At 40.6% G+C, this 11,461-nt stretch overlaps 1 non-coding gene across 1 annotated transcript; it reads left to right on the plus strand.

Moving 5' to 3' along the window:
• Positions 1-10,687: 10,687 nt before the first annotated feature.
• Positions 10,688-10,762, plus strand: Trnas-cga (transfer RNA serine (anticodon CGA)). Its single transcript has one exon. It is a non-coding gene; the product is annotated as a tRNA-Ser (tRNA).
• Positions 10,763-11,461: the final 699 nt, after the last annotated feature.

Genomic DNA, 11,461 nt, shown 5'->3' on the forward strand with positions numbered 1-11,461 from the left:
AGGTTTCAGTAGTTCTTTGTTCTAGGCGACTGATGACCTCAGAAGCTAAGTCGCATAGTGCTCAGAGCAATTTGAATCATTTTTGAACTCAGGACAGCGCTGAAAACAACCATTAAATCTAGATCGGTGTGAAAAATATATGGATTTGAAACCTACGTACAAAGTAGTGTACGTCTGCCAATCAAGAATGTAAACAAGCAGTAATTAACGCCGAATATTTTGAATTAGTCAGGTACGGTACACGGAAGCACTCCGAAACCATGCCAACAGGATTCCTTTTTTTCGAAGGCATTAAAACGAAAGTTTGGGCCTACCTGCATTGTTGCTATGATGCGGATATTCTGTACGGATGACCAGTATGCGTATTCCTAAAGGTGGCAATCAAGTGAAATACGAGGCATAATTTGATACATAAAGGCTTAAAATGGAACTCTGAATTGTAAATTGACCATTTGACTCTTACCAAATAAACTGAACATCTCTTAGAAAAAAAAATTGCTCTTAATATCGCTTTCACAACTACACATATATTGAAATGTAAAGTCATCCTCAGACACGATGTCTTATGATGAAACATAATTCGACGCGAAAGAAGTGAATAGATACAAACAGGCCGCCATATTTCTCCTGTGCAGACGTGTTTCCTGATAGTAATGTAAGAACATACCGCCACTGTGCCGCCACTCAGGAGTTCGAATTAATGGCAGAAGGTGAAAAATGAACAGGGAGAGGTGTGTTGGAAGTAGGAAGGAAAGCACATCCACACGTTCTGTCGACATTGGAGCCACGGTGACTTACACCAGAAGTGACTAAGTTTCTGCACGCGAAACAGCGTGGTTTCACGATTCTTTAATTTTAACTTTCAGTCTCAAGTTTATATTGTCTGACAGGGTTGTGTAAGCGATTCTCGAAACAAACTAATATTTCAGATATTCATAGTTATTTAGACGGTAGACTATCAAACAACAGTCTCCTGAAGCTTGACCGTTTTTTTTATTTTTTCGTTTATTTTATTTTTTTAGGGCAGTGCGGGCTGAGGTGGTCTGGGGTTGGCGGTAAGAAGGGGTCGTTAAGATGGAAGTAATAATGTTGTTCTCCTCCCCCCCCCCCCACAACCCCTATTTCAACACAGCTCTAAAATGATTTGTGTTTCATTGGCCTACAGCTTGCAAAAGTAGTAACACAAGAGGGTATCAATGTGTTACAAACAAAATATCATGGTCACTGAAATAGCCACACGTAAATAAAGTTAGAAAAACAGTACATATCACTACAGTAAAGAATGTTTATTGAATTTGGTGGTAAGCTATCAATGGACATAATATTGTCTTAGCGTATCGTTTGCTGTGACATTTAACAGCTCAGATGTTAGAGGCATGCAGGTTTCCTAATTCAGACCTTAAGAAAGAACTCGAAAAGAACCTGATCTCGAATGCGATCGCAGTTAATACGACCACTAACAATTCTAACATACAATCAGGAAAATTAATACGGAGTTCCATGCTCTGTTAACGTCGAGGTCATTAAGGACGTAGTACCACCTCTGATAGCACAAGAGCTGGAAAGAAAATCGACCCAGACCTTTTGCCAGGAACCACTCTGTTGCCACTCAAGGGAAAGGCGTAGAAAATGAACACATGGTTGGCTACTAATCTGACGTATAACTACTGTGAAACTCGATCGGCAACTTCACTCTGAGTTAACTTAGTTGCTATCAACGAATTTACAAAATCTTAATGCAGTCTTCACTCCAAGACATTTACGCACTATCACGAAAAGTTGAAGAGTGGAAATGGAAAACTCTCAGGGCCAAAGCTGAGATTTGCCAGGCGAATGGGAATGTAATTTATCACTGTTTGCGCGTGACCGATTTATATCCAAAGAATTGAGATGATTTTCTGGTACCACAGAAGAGTACTGTCCACCTCATCATCGCAAGAAATAATCAGCCGATGTAGGAATTAAATATTTCGTTCTTACGTTCTAATTGCTATGCAAGGAAACAGTGGTTTTAAGTGCCAATAAGACAGTATGTTTCTTGCAAGAAAAGAAAACATCAACCAACCATTGGTAACAATGCTATTTACTTACAAAAATAAAGCCGTTACCCGTTTATAACCGTCAGGTTTATTTTTAGACGGCGGTTAGCTCCCTCCCCCCCCCCCCCCCAAACAACTAGTGTTAAGTACAACAAGCCCAATGTAAACGACACAAACTGTCTGAAAATGAACTGGTAGTTTAGAGGGCGATAAAGGTGCTGTTTGTGTAAATAAACAACATTGCTGATAGTACCTGGTTACTGTTTTCTTTTTCGCAAGACTCAACTTGTATTTTACACACACTCTGAAGTATGTCAGTGTCCCATAAAATAGCAGGAAGAAACTTTGTTCATAGTGCCATTAATACTGACACACTATTTTAGGAATAGAGAAATCAGTCTTCAACTACACAGATTTTAATTAAATTAATTTCTTGACTGGCTTTGGCAAATTAATTTGTCATCCTCGGAAGATGATACGATTAAGATTATATCGGAAAGCAGTCTTAAGGACGATATGGTCCTAAAAAAAGTTTAGAACAGATATTTAGTGATTACCAGGGTCTGATCGCAATTGGAAAAAAATGAAATAAAGTCCCATGCTTCTTTACAGAGCGTAGGGGAACGATGCGGGAGACCCGCACCGCCTTACTAGGCGAGGTCCTAATGGAGGTGGTTTGCCGTTGCCTTCCTCCGACCGTGATGGGGATGAATGATGATGATGACAACAACAACACCCGCCGGGAATCTAACCCGGGACCCCGTGCTTGGGAAGCGAGAACGCTACCGCGAGACCACGAGGGGCGGACCTGATCGCAATTAACATCACATTAATAACAATAATTGTACAATAAGAAAGAGATTATATACTTACCATCGGTATAATTTTTAGATTCTACTGTCAAGCAGTTAAAAATAACCTACGAAATATGAAGATCTGGTGGTCAAAGAAAACTCCGCATCAAATCTAAAACATTAAACAGAAAACGAAACGAGAAGCACAAGATGATTGGCACGTACAGACTGATAGTGTAAGTATAAAAGACTTCACTTATACAAGAGACGAAGAGCGCTAGGATGCCTGAGAGCTTACAAAGATTAAGCACAATGAGGGCGCATGTGTCCATAACGTAAGTCAAACGGAATTAAACATCAGACTAAAGAAATGAAACACCATTAAGACGCGTATAAATTTTAATATAAAAATGACCTATCGTGTAAAAATAGCTGGAGAATGGGTACAATGGTAAGGTTTATTTAATTTCCAGCTGATGGTGGCGCCGTGGGCCGATGAAGTGGCGCCACATTGAACTTTCCAGTATGTTGACGCAGAGGCCGGCCGCTGGGGACGAGAATTCAGCGTCGCAAGTAAGTGGGCCTGCCGCGACTTAAGACATCCGATTCGATGGCGAGCGCGAGGTCTTGGGACCTCTGCCTGTAGCTCTTATAAATACCAGCTGCAGCAGAGCATATCTACGTTTGTAACTTATAAACCTTAGGCAGATATCGGCGTAACATAGGAGAATGTATTGCGCACACTGACCACTATACAAGTCTGTGTCACGTGGCTGTGACCCGCCATCACAGTTAACACACATTTAAAAATACAGAGTGTAAAAAAATAAGTTAAAAAACACTAACAAGGGAACCTCCCCATCGCACCCCCCTCAGATTTAGTTATAAGTTGGCACAGTAGATAGGCCTTGAAAAACTGAACACAGATCAATCGAGAAAACAGGAAGAAGTTGTGTGGAACTATGAAAAGATAAGCCAAATATACCAACTGAGTAGTCAATGGGTAAGATAAGCAACATCAAGGGTAATACGAGCTCATGGGCGACGTGGTCTCGTGGTTAGCGTGAGCAGTTGAGAAACGAGAGGTCCTTGGTTCAAGTCTTCCCTCCAGTAAAGATTTTACTTTCTTTATTTTCGCAAAATTATGATCTGTCCGTTCGTTCATTGACGTCTCTGTTCACTGTGATAAGTCTAGTGTCTGTGTTTTGCGACCGCACCGCAAAACCGTGCGATTAGTAGACGAAAGGACGTGCCTCTCCAATGGGAACCGAAACACTTGATCGCAAGGTCATAGGTCAACCGATTCCTCCACAGGAAAACTCGTCTGATATATTCTATACGACACTGGTGATGGCATGTGCCTCACACAACAGGAATATGTTGTCGACCCACCTAACTTGTACACTTGGCGAATGGGTAAAAAGATTCTTCTACTTTGCCCGATTTAGGTTTTCTTGTGGATGTGATAATCACTCCCAAAAAAGTGATGAAAACATAAGAGTTTGTCACATAAACTGCAACAAATGAATGCAACAGTTTCAGAGTCGCACAGTTTTCCCTGTGCTCTGTCAAAACATATGTTTTTAACGTTTTCAAACTTTTCCGTGTGTAGACCGTCAAATTCTGCATATGCCCCAGCAAATCTGAACATGTCCTGGAATTTTGGAGAGCGAAGATGATTATGTGTGAGTGCCTGAACTTTGATAATTGTCTGAAAATAAAAAAATTAAACTTTTCTCTCGAGGGACGACTTGAACCAATGTCCTCCCGTTCCACAGCTGCTCACGCTAACCACGAGACCACGGCGCTCTTTAGCTCACTAGTTCCTTGATGTTGCTTATTTTGCGGATGAACTACTCAGTTTGTATATTTTTCTTATTTTTTTCATAGTTCCACACAACTTCTTCCTGTTTTCTCGATTGATCTGTGTTCAGTTTTTCAAGGGATATCCACTGTGCCAAATTATAACTAAATCTGAGCGGGGTGCGATGGGGAGGTTCCCTTGTAAGATGTCTTGACTAGATAACAAAGTTGAGGAAAAGGTAAACATATGCGAATGGTCGTTATTAACAAGCAGTAAGATGCATTTAGCGTACGGGGAGGTTGCAAGTCACTTGAATCGACAGGTACAAATAGTTGTTCTTACTACGTAATAAGCCATTGGTTAAGCAAATAGGTGTTACAAATCATTTGAAACGAGAGGAAATACAATTAAAAAACAACCTGTTTTCAAGCGAGAGCTGGTCATTCAGCAGATCTTTGGACCCCGGACGGGCATGCTTATAAATTTTTGTGTCTTCTAAAAGATTATTTTGCACCCTTATCCATTATGTCCAATATTTCCATACGAAGTAACGAAAGCGGTGGGTGTAAGTGCTTTTCTGCTTTAACATGTGCTGCGAACGTAGTCTTATACGCATTCTGGCCGTCTTTATTCAACAAATGTTCACGGAACCGAGTCTTAAACGCCCTTCCTGTTTTTCCTATATAAAAGCCTGGGCATACACTGCATTGAATTTTGTACATCCCAGGTTTTAGATACTGTCAATAGGTCTCTCGTCATGTATGCAAACAAGCTTAGTGATGTCAGTGATGAACGCCACGGTGAGGACTTATTTTTTAAATCTCCGAATCCCACAGGAAATATCACCTAGGAACGGAAAAAAAATTCTTTGCAGTAGCTATCTCTGTTCAGTAAAGAGACACTAGAGTTTTTATTAGTTCTTTTCGTGTAAAGTGTTAGCACGAGATTGGCTTGACAACAATTGCTGACAGCAATATGCTTGAGGTTATTACTTTCCTTGACAACAGCTGACGTTTTCATTAATCTTTTTAAGATTAGATTCTTTGATTCTTACCCCGTCCTGTCTGGTAAAAAGTTTTTCTACACATTCTCCATATGCTTCCGATCGTTGCCCTTGGGATTTCCGTGTTTCTGGAGCCTTGGAGAAAGCCATTCAAAACCGACTATTTGGTTCGAACGAAGAGGTGCACGCCAGGGGACAATCTGGTTCCGTAGGGAACCGCAAACATTTTTCCATGAAGGCCTTGACCGTTTGTGTCACTGAGGGATAAATGTATTAAGTTATGGCGATTACTTAAGAAATGAGAATTTACGTAATTGTTTTTCCATCTGTCTCATTTTCATTTGTCTGTTCCATGATTAGGAACAGCAGACGCCCTGTAACACTTCGTTATGGAACGCTATACATCACTTCTATTTTACTGTCGAGTTTGTCACTACCATCTGAAAGGACATCTACACCGGTTCGAGAGTCCCACATATACCTATTTGTTTGCTCTGTAACATTTACTTTTCTGACTTTTTGTGTGGTGACATCTGTTTACCTTTACCAAGCATTCGCGTCTTGCCATTAATGTTTTACAGTGCTTTGTTTTGACCCATGTCACCTGCAGCCATGTTCGCGACACGTCACCCTGAGTGCTGCGCCCTTACCTCCTGTTGTAATCCCGATAGCTGACTGCCATATGTCCGGAGCAAAACATGGAATTTCTAAAGGCGGCGGTTGCTCCCGCCTACGTTCACTAGTGCAAAAATCCTTCTGTCAAAGAGTTCTAGACGACGAGACAAGGTATGCATAATCGGGGCAATAATTTGGTCACCTTAATTATCTGCAGACAATTTGCTATTCTGTCAGGTAGACAGAGATTGACATGTAATCAGAACTCACGATGAAGCCGGTATCTTCCTGTCTTCTCACCTCAATAGCTCATTACTCCGTTTTTGGCTACCCGATAAGAATTATGCTGTTCAACACGTAATCCCCACCATTCTGACTGGAGAAATGAACAGTTTTGTTAACTTCAACGCGCGTCACCCATGAACAACTGGAGTGCAGTTTATAGCGTTCCACGATGTAGGAAGCACGAGCAGTGCATGTCACCGCATAGTCTGATGTTTTCGCCGTCTTACATAGAAAGTAAAATTGCCTAACGACCCATCGATGACTGGGTAATCTGCTCGCGTTTGAGAAATATGAGGAAGGCAGTAGGGTGCATCGATACCGGCATTTACCTAAAACCATTAGGGAAACCACGGAAACGTATACGTCAAATTATGGGATTTAAAATGCCGCCCTCCAGAGTTCCACTGCGGAATCTCGGTTCGGTTCCAGAGTCCAGAGCATCTTGTTACGTCGCGTGGTGGCCGAAATATACAGACAGTACGTAAAATTGATCCAATAAATAACGAACGAGGACCATGATCTTTCAGCGCCTACTCTTTTGAATATATGTAATGAGACCTGTACTTAGATTGTGTAAAATTTGTTATTCAGCTGCAGACAGTGCTTGCTCACAGGAGCACGAATTACTATCTACAATACGTAATCCTTATAAGAAGTGTGCCTGCTTACACATCTCAGCGCCTTGTTTAATGGCTTATAATTGTGATTTTTCCAATTTACAATCCCTTGTTATGCACCGCTAATAGCTGTATACCCCTTCTTTCACGGTGAAGTGTATATATGTTTAGTGGTTTTAGACAACATTCCAAACAAACGCTGTAAACGTAGGGGTGTGTACCCGCTACCATCCGTTTGCTAGCACACTTTAGCGAAGTCGTTCATTGGACTTGAATCTGAGAGGACAACGCTCCAAATACTAGTCTGGCCATCCAGTTAAAGATTTTCTGCGGTTTTCATGCAGGGCCTACAGCGAATGCTGGATTGTAACTTTTGACAATTTCACACCATTATGACGTCGCCATCTACGTAACAGTAAAGCCGGACATTTTTATCTGTTGTTTTACTGAGCTTGGACAATTTGTGGCCGTCGCTAACATCGTATCAGGAAAATCATGCTTCTGTCCTTTTTCTTTTCACAGTAATTCGTGCATAGATACTCCTGCAGGGCCTTCAATATTAAACGTGTCCGAGGAATTAGTGTACACAAGGTGTCTCGGGAGGAATGGTCATTATTCAGGAGTATGACTGGAACCATTATTCGACAGAAAAAACTGGTAAACATCGACTTTAAAAAGGCGTACCCTAAGAGCTACGATCACTTCATCATTTTCTACAAATGTCATCTACTGCAAGCTCTTTGCTTTCCATATCTTGAGAGGTGGTGGTAGGAACGAAAACAAGAAAAATGTCCCTTTAAATTGGCTCTAATGTCCATATCTGACGAGTTACGATCACTTGTTCATCTTCACTGCTGTGGAATATGTCTTTTTGCTTACCAAGATCATAGCTGTTACGGTACGCATTTTATAGTGCATGTGTACTACTCAATTTTTTCTTAATTTGGTAACTAATGCGTTCTACCAAGATATGGAAAGCAAAGACCTTGCAGTAGAAAAGACTTGTTTCACGGAATAGAAGATGAAATGCTTATACCTCTTAAGGTATGCATTTTTCAGCAGATATTTACAATTTTTTTTAATTTTGTTTTGCATCGAATGATCGTTAGTGTCATACGTCTGAATACTGATCCTTTCTCTGGTACACTGAGCATATGCATGCTGAAAATAGATAATTGCTTCCGAATTTTGCTGTCTGCAGCGTGCAGTGTGCGTGTTTCTACTTAGTCAGTTTATCGTATTTCAGATACTATACGCAATACTCTAACGGAAAAAATCGCCACATCAGAAAATAATGTATAGTAATGAAATTTCCGTAATACATCGAAGGAACATAGTTTAACACTGGAAGCTCATACGTTAATGAAAGCATGAAGTAAGCCAAAGCAGATGTGAAACGCTGTTACAATAATAACACAGGCCAACGAAAAATTTTTATAAAAGCTTTTTTACTTTTAAAGCTGATCTTTATAGAATTTTATGAGGTAAATCCAAATCTAGCACTAGTTTTTTTCTGTCACTCAGTTTTCGAGCAATATACTTTTTATTGTATACGATGGTTGAAACTATTTATTTACAGCTCGTGCAAAATAGATAAGTGTTTCCAAGTTTTACTGACCTTCAAAGTAGTCACCAGCACTGTCTATTACCCGTTGCCAGCAATGTGGAAGTGGTAGGATACTCTTAGCAGTGCCAGTCGTGTTGACAGTTCGTGCGGCGCTGTCTATTGCCCGTCGAATTTGTAGCAGTTCCGAATCGAATGCCGTGAATGTTTCCTTCAGTTTAGAAATAGAGTTGAACTTACAAGGGCGTAAGTCAGGGGAGTGCAGTAGGTGGTATAGCACTTAGCAGCCCCATCAATCAATCAATCAAACATATCAGTAACAGCTCGCACTGTACGTGCTTGAGCATTATCCCGCATAATGATGGCCAGGTCCTGCAGAAAGTGTCATCACTTCTGTCTCTAAGCTGTTTGTAGGTTGTGTTCTAAAAACGAACAGCGTAGAGACAGAAGTAGTGATACTTTCTTCTGTATCTGACTATCATTTTGCAGGAAAATGCTCAAGAACCCACTGTGCAAGCTGTTACTGATTTGTTTGACTGATGGGGCTGCTAAGTGCTATACCACCTACTGCACTCCTCTAAGCCCTCGTAAGTTCAATTCTGTTTCTGAACTGAAGGAAACAATTCACGGCATTAGCTTCAGAACTGCTACAAATTCGTCAGGCAATAGACCGCACCGCTCGAACTGTCAACACAACTGGCACTGCTAAGAGTATCCTACGACTTCCACATCGCTGGCAACGGGTTATACACAATGCTGGTCACTACTTTGGTGATCAGTAAAACTTTGAAACACGTATCTATTTCCTACGAGCTTTAAATAAATAGTTACTATTAAAGTTCCAACCCTAGTAGTATAAAAATCCTATGTTATACGGTAAATGGAGAAATTAATGAAACGCTTTGTTAAAACATATACAAGGTTTGTACTTGTATTTACAGTAAGCTACTTAAAACAATGATATCTGTTAATACAGGTTTTACTTGTCAGCTGGAATTGGTTTATATTTTCTTTCTCTTTTTTTCTTTGAAGTTTCTTGTGTAACTTTTTCTACGATGAGTCGCTTGCTGAGCTCCTCGGTGAAGTGACGAACAGTAGTCCCCTATCATGTTGGTTTTCCAGCGACCTTGGTAGTGTTTTTCCAACACTTTAATGTTCCGGTGTAAACGTTCTCCTTGCACCTCACTAACATCTCCCATATTTTACGGGAAGTAATCAAGGTAAATGTTCAAAAAGTGAACATTCAGGCTCATTAAACATGCTAAGGTTTTAAATTTCTTTAATTGTGTAGCTGTAATAAAAACATATGATAGATGTTTTTCATGTTCTAAGACCTTTGTAACGACTTGCTTGAATGATACCCATGCTTATTCCTTATTTAATGTAATTGTGGATTCAATTTTCTAATGTCAGGTCCGACAAAGACGACTTCTTTCAGTTTAGCTTCTGGAAGGTGTGGAAATTTTTGGCAGAGATACTTAAACACGGTCCATCATTAGGCAAAGCCTTTAAGAAACTGTTACATTAGGCCTAACTTTATATCTAGAGGTGGTCGGAGTACGTTTTTTGGAACTACAAAGTTTAAGCGTAGAATGTTCTTCTCACCAGGTCTTAAAGACTCCCTCACAGGTCAGGTCTTTCTGCACGTCGATCCCTAGCCCTACTGTCCCATTCACACAAGAAACATGTAAATTTGGTAAAGGCACCTTGCTGACCAAGGAGCATGCATGTTACTTTTAGATCGCCACATATCATCCAACCATGAGCAGAATTATCTATTTTATTTATCACTATTTCTAGGTTTTCATAGCTTTCTTTTATATGTGCAGAACGTCCAACACGTATAGATGCATACATCCAGAATGAAATTTTCACTCTGCAGCGGAGTGTGCGCTGATATGAAGGTCTGGAAGGTAGGAGACGAGATACTGGCAGAAGTAAAGCTGTGAGGACCGGGCGTGAGTCGTGCTCCGGTAGCTCAGATGGTAGAGCACTTGCCCGCGAAAGGCAAAGGTCCCGAGTTCGAGTCTCGGCCGGGCAACCAGTTTTAATCTGCCAGGAAGTTTCAGATGCATACATGTTACCATTGTGTAATAAAACAGCCTTTAAACTAGTTTTATGTGAATCAATTAACAGCCTCCAATCTTCCTTATTGTATTCAATACCAAACTCAGTCATCAGACCGGGAATGCCTGAGCAGAACACTACACCACCATCTTGTTGAAAAAACTTGCAATATTGCTGCTCTCTCTCTCTCTCTCTCTCTCTCTCTCTCTCTCTCTCTCTCTCTCTCTCTTCTGTACATGAATATGCTGGTTCCAACTGCCAATAAGTTCTTTTCTTTTAATCCAGAAACAAGCAATGCAGCTCTTTTGTTAAGCGCAGATCCCTAAACCGAATCGTTAATATCGGTCTGAGTAAATAATTTGGGCTCAAGACTTTCTGTATTACAATGGAATTCATCATCATCTGGTTCATCTAAATCACACTGTACATCAGAAAATACTTCTGTTGGAATAGAATTTTAATCATCTGGTGATTCAGGAACCGGCAATTCTACGCCATGTCGTACTCGTTGGATGGCGGACGGAAGGTTAGGGTAGTTTATTGCCGTCTTGTTCTTCGATTTATGACCAGTCATATCAATATTTCTTGGCTCCCTCGATATCACAGAAACAGCACATCTAAAGGCTTTTTTCTCCTTTTTGGATGATTTTCTCAGGCCTTCAACAGACACATA

This window comes from Schistocerca cancellata, chromosome 1 (genome assembly GCF_023864275.1).
Source record: "Schistocerca cancellata isolate TAMUIC-IGC-003103 chromosome 1, iqSchCanc2.1, whole genome shotgun sequence".
NCBI lineage: Eukaryota > Metazoa > Arthropoda > Insecta > Orthoptera > Acrididae > Schistocerca > Schistocerca cancellata.